The following is a 6,522-nucleotide window of genomic DNA, read 5'->3' as shown; positions in this document are numbered from 1 at the left end:
CTATGATTTTGTTGAAGATATTTACTGGTCCTTTGAGCTGGGAGTCTTCACTCTCTTCTATACCTATTATTCTTAGGTTTGATCTTCTCATTGAGTCCTGGATTTCCTGTATGTTTTGGACCAGTAGCTTTTTCCATTTTACATTATCTTTGATGGTTGTGTCGATGATTTCTATGGAATCTTCTGCTGCTGAGATTCTCTCTTCTATCTCTTGTATTCTGTTGGTGATGCTTGTATCTACGGCTTCTTGTCTCTTCCTTTGGTTTTCTATATCCAGGATTGTCTCCCTTTATTGCTTCTATTTCCATTTTTAATTCCTTTACCTGTTTGATTGTCTTTTCCTGGAATTCTTTGTGATTTTTGTGATTCCTCTTTATAGGTTTCTACTTGTTTATTTATGTTTTCCTGTGCTTCCCTAAGGGAGTTCATTATGTCTTTCTTGAAGCCCTCCATCATCTTGATCAAATGTGATTTTAAATCTAGATCTTGCTTTTCGGGTGTATTTGGATATTCAGTGTTTGCTTTGGTGGGAGACTTGATCTCCGATGACGCCATGTTGTCTTGGTTTCTGTTGCTTGGGTTTCTGAGCTTGCCTCTCGCCATCAGATTGTCTCTGGTCTTACCTTGTTCTGCTATTTCTGACAGTGGCTAGACCGTCCTATAGGCCTGTGTATCAGGAGTGCTGTAGACCTGCCTTCCTGTTTTCTTTCAGCCACTTATGTGAACAGAGTGTTCTGCTTTTGGGTGTGTAGTTTTTCCTATCTACAGGTCTTCAGCTGTTCAATTTTTCTCAAGAATATAAATTTATTTCAATTTCTTTTTTATCTTTATTAACTTTGTTATTTCTTATTTACATTTCAATTGTTATTCCCTTTCCCCATTTCCAGGCCAACATTCCCCTAAACCCTCCCCTTTGTCTTCTCTATGAGTGTTCCCCTTCCCCATCCTCCCCCCATTACCGACCTCCCCCCAACAATCACCTTCACTGGGGGTACAGTGTTAGCAGGACCAAAAGCTTCCCCTTCCACTGGTGCTCTTAGTAGGCTATTCTTTGCTACCTATGAGGTTGGAGTCCAGGGTCAGTCCATGCATAGTCTATGGGTAGTGGCTTAGTCCCTGGAAGCTCTGGTTGCTTGGCTTTGTTGTTCAAATGGGGTCTTGAGCCCTTTCAAAATCTTCCATTCCTTTCTCTGATTCCTTGAATGGGGGTCCTGTTCTCAGTTCAGTGGTTTGCTGCTGGCATTCGCCTATGTATTTGCTGTATTCTGGCTGTGTCTCTCAGGAGAGATCTACATCTGGTTCCTGTTAGCCTGCACTTCTTTGCTTCATCCATCTTATCTAATTGGATGGCTGTATGTGTATGGGCCACATGTGGGTCAGACTCAGAATGGGTGTTCTTTCTGCCTCTGTTCTAAACTTTGCCTCCCTATTCCCTCCCAAGGGTATTCTTTGAACCCCATTTTTAATAGGGTTATTTGTTTTGCTGCAGTCTAACTTCATATACATATCAGTTGTAGGATTGGTAAAGATCTTTTCCCAATCTGTTGGTTGCCGTTTTGTCCTAACAACAGTGTCCTTTGCCTTACAAAAGCTCTGCAGTTTTATGAGATCCCATTTGTCCATTCTTTATCTTAAAGTGTAAGGCATTGGTGTTTGTTCAGGAAATTTTCTCCAGTGCCTATATGTTCGAGATACTTCCCCACTTTCTCTTCTATTAGTTTTAGTGTATCTGGTTTGATGTGAAGGTCCTTGCTCAACTTGGACTTAAGCTTTCTACAGAGTGATAAGCATGGACTAATCTGCATTCTTCTACATCCTGACCTCCAGTTGAACCAGCACCATTTGCTGAAAATGCTATCTTTTTTCCATTGGATGGTTTTGGTCCTTTGTCAAAAATCAAGTGACCATAGGTTTGTAAGTTCATTTCTGGGTCTTCAATTCTATTCCACTGGTCTATCTGCCTTTCTCTGTACCAATTCCATACATTTTTATCATTATTGCTCTGTAACACTACTTGCGTTCACGTATACTGATTCCCCTGGAAGTCTTTTTATTGTTAAAGATAGTTTTAGCTATCCTGGGTTTTTTTGTTATTCCAGATGAACTTGCAAATTGTTCTGTCTAATTATATGAAGAATTGGGTTGGAATTTTGATGAGGATTGCATTGAATCTGTAGATCGCTCTTGGTAAAATGGCCATTTTTATTATATTAATCCTGCCAATCCATGAGCATGGGAGATATTTTGATCTTCTGAGATCTTCTTCAATTTCTTTCTTCAGAGGCTTAAAGTTCTTATCATACAGATCGTTCACTTGCTTGGTTAGAGTCACACCGAGGTATTTTATATTATAGGGACTATTATGAAGGGTGTCATTTCCCTAATTTCTTTCTAAGCTTGTTTCTCTTTTGTGTAGAGGAAGGCTACTGATTTATTTGAGTTAATTTTATACCCAACCACTTTGCTGAAAGTGTTTATCAGGTTTAGTAGTTCTCTGATGGAACTTTTGGGATCACTTAAGTATACTATCATATCATCTGCAAATCGTGATATTTTGACTTCTTCCTTTGAGCCTGTATCCCTTTGACCTACTTTTGTTGTCTGATTGCTCTGGCTAGAACTTCAAGAACTATATTGAATAAGTAGGGAGAGAGTGGGCAGCCTTGTCTCGTCCCTGATTTTAGTGAGATTGTTTCAAGTTTCTCTGCATTTAGTTTAATATTAACTGCTTGTTTGCTGTATATGGCTTTTACTTAGTTTAGGCATGGGCCTTGAATTCCTGTTCTTTCCAGGACTTTTATCATGAAGGGGTGTTGAATTTTGTCAAATGCTTTCTCAGCATCTAATGAAATGATCATGTGGTTTTGTTCTTTCAGTTTGTTTATATAGTGGATTATGTTGATGGTTTTCTGTATATTAAACCATCCCTGCATCCCTGGAGTGAAGCCTTCTTGTTCATGATGGATGATTGTTTTGATGTGTTCTTGGATTCGGTTTGCAAGAATTTTATTGAGGATCATTGTGTCGATATTCATAATGAAAATTGGTCTGAAGTTCTCTTTCTTTGTTGGGTCTTTATATGGTTCTGGTATAAGAGTAACGTGGCTTCATAGAAGGAATTTGGTAGTGCTCCATCAGTTTTAATTTTGCAGAATATAACAAAGACACATGCTCCACTATGTTCATAACAGCCTTATTTATAATAGCCAAAAGCTGGAAAGAACCCAGATGCCCTTCAACAGAGGAATGGATACAGAAGATGTGGCACATCTATACAAAGGAATATTACTCACCTATCAAAAACAATGAATTTATGAATTTCACAGGCAAGTGGATGGAACTAGAAAATATCATCCTGAGTGAGGTAACCCAATTACAGAAAAACACACATGGTATGCACACATTGATACGTGGATATTTAGCCCAAATGCTTGAATTACCCTAGATGCACAGAACACACGAAACTTAAGAAGGATGTCCAAAATGCAAATGCCTCACTCCTTTAAAAGGGGAACAAGAACAGCCTTGGGAGGGAATAGGGAGATAAAATTTAGAACAGTGGCAGAAGGAACACCCATTCAGAGCCTGCCCCACATGTGGCCCATACATATACAGCCACCAAACTAGATAAGATGGATGAAGCAAAAAAGTCCAGCCAGACAGAAACCACATGCAGATCTCTCCTGAGAGACACAGCTGGAATATGGCAAATACATAGGCGAGTGCCATCATTAAACCACTGAACTGAGAATGGGACCCTCGTTGAAGGAATCTTAGAAAGGACTGAAAGAGCTTGAAGGGGCTTGAGACCCCATATGAACGACAATGCCAACCAACCAGAGCTTCCAGGGAATAAGCCATGACTATACAAGGACTTGACCCTGGGCTCCAACCTCATAGGTAGCAACGAATAGCCTAGTAAGAGCACCAGTGGAAGGGGAAGCCGTTGGTCCTGCCAACACTGAACCCCCAGTGAAAGTGATTGTTGGGGGGAGGGTGGTAATGGGGGAGGATGAGGAGGGGAACACCCATAGAGTAGGGGAGGGGGAGGGGTTAGGGGATGTTGACCCAAAAACCGGAAAAGGGAATAACAATGGAAATGTAAATAAGAAATACCCAATTTCACAAAGATGGAGGAAAAAAAAAAGAAATACCCAAGTTAATAAAGATGACAAAAAAAAGAAAGAAAAAAAAGAAAAAGAAGAGACCAGCATCGCCAATGTGAAATCTTTTGGAAAGTGTTTCTCAGGGTCACTACACAGAAGTTTTATCCAGAATTATCCAAGTTTGTACCTCACGCTGCAGTTGAACTTGGTAGTTTAAGAGTCACCCAGGTGGTACTAGTGTTGAAGGCATGGAGGGGCCATGTGCAACAGCTGAGGCTTCATGCTGTATGGCAGTGCTGGAGACCCTGTGGAAAGCCCAGGAGAGGCTATTGGTGAAAATGCAACCTAGTTGAAGCAAGATACCCCAATAGTTTTGGAGATGCCAGTACCATGGGATGACCACCAAGAACAGTAACAGCAATAGTGTGGAGCCAGCCTCAGCCTAGGAGACAAGCTGTGTGTGCTGTAGAGGGCAGAGCTGGAGAAGTGACCTAAGCCTTTGGAGGAGACAAGAAGATTGTGAAGTCAATCACAGATCCTGAACATCAAGTTATTTACACTGTTGGAGTTTGGTTTTGTTTGGTTCAGATTATGATTGTACCCTGATTCTTCTCTTGTGAAGAAAAAGGGAAGAACTTAATTTTGATTTTTACAGGAACCCACAGATGAAAGACTTTGAACTTTTAAAAGAGATTTTGGATTTTTAAAGAGCTGATATTTTAAAAGAGACTGGACTAGTTTGAACTAGTTTAATTTGTAAATAGTGGACAGCTTTTAAAGTTATTTATGTTTAATACTGTGATATTAATATTAATGATCCATCTGGGAGTAAATGAGAAAGAAAAGGTTAGAAGAAGAAGAAGAAGAAGACGAAGAAGAAGAAGAAGAAGAAGAAGAAGAAGAAGAAGAAGAAGAAGAAGAAGAAGAAGAAGAAGAGGAGGAGGAGGAGGAGGAGGAGGAGGAGGAAGAGGAGGAAGAGGAGGAGGAGGAGAAGGAGGAGAAGGAGAAGAAGGAGAAGAAGGAGAAGGAGAAGGAGAAGAAGATATGATAGTATACACATGACAAACAACTTCAGCAAAGGGGCTGGATATAAAATTAGCTCAAACAAATCAGTAGCCTTCCTCTACTCAAAGAATAAACAGACTGAAAAAGAAATTAGAGAAACAGACCCAAGTGGCAAGTAATACACCTTGATGTGACTCTAATCAAGAAAGTGAAAGACCTGTATAAACTGGACTTCAAGTCTCTAAAAGCAGAAATTAAAGATCTCAGAAGATGGAAAGATCTCCCATGCTCATGGATTGGTAGGATTATTATAGGAAAAATGACCATTTTACCAAATGCAATCTACAGATTCAATGTAATCCCCATCATAATGCCAACTCAATTCTTCACAGAGTCAGAAAGAGCAATTTGCTAATTAATTTGGAATAACAAAAAACCTAGGATAGTGAAAACTATCCTCAACAATAAAAGAATTTCCAGGAGAATCACCATTCCCGACCTCAAGCAATATTACAGAGCAATACTGATAAAAATTGTATGGTATTGGTAGAGAGACAGGCAGGTAGATGAGTGGAATGGAATTGAAGACCCAGAAAGGAAACCACACACCTATGGTCACTTGTTCTTGGACAAAGGAGCTAAAATCATCTGGTGGACAAAAGATAGCATTTTCAACAAATGGTGCTGGTTCAACTGGATGTCAGCATGTAGAAGAATGCAAATCGATCCATACTTACCACCCTGTACAAAGCTTAAGTCCAAGTGGATCAAGAATATCCACATAAAACCAGATACACTCAAACTAATAGACGATAAAATGGGAAAGATACTCAAAAACATGGGCACTGGGGACATTTTCTTTAACAGAACACCAATCGCTTACGCTCTAAGATCAAGAATCAACAAATGGGATCTCATACATTAGCAAGGTTCTGTAAAGCAAAAGACATTGTCATTAGGACAAAATGACAACCACCACATTGGGAAAAGCTCTTTACCAGTCCTACATCTGAAAGAGGGCTAATATCCAATATACAAAGAACTCAAAAAGTTAGACTTCAGAGAACCAAATAACCCTTTTAAAATTGATGTACAGAACTAAACAAAGAATCCTCAACTTAAGAATATCTAATGGCTGTGAAGCACCTAAAGAAATGTTGAACATCCTTAGTCGTCAGGGAAATGTGAATTAAAACAATCCAGAGGTTCCACATCATGCTAGTCAGAATGGCTAAGATTAAAAACTCAGGTGACAATAGATGCTACTGAGGGTGTAGAGAAAAAGGAAGACTCTTCCATTTCAGGTAGAATTGCAAGCTGTTACAACCACTCTGGAAATCAGTCTGTAGTTTCCTCAGAAAATTGAATAAAGTACTACCTGAGTACTCAGCTATACCACTCTTTGGCATAT

The sequence above is a fragment of the Rattus norvegicus genome, chromosome 7, assembly GCF_021556685.1.
Source record: "Rattus norvegicus strain SHRSP/BbbUtx chromosome 7, alternate assembly SHRSP_T2T, whole genome shotgun sequence".
NCBI classification, from domain to species: Eukaryota; Metazoa; Chordata; class Mammalia; order Rodentia; family Muridae; genus Rattus; species Rattus norvegicus.
Note: the sequence above shows the minus strand (reverse complement) of the source record.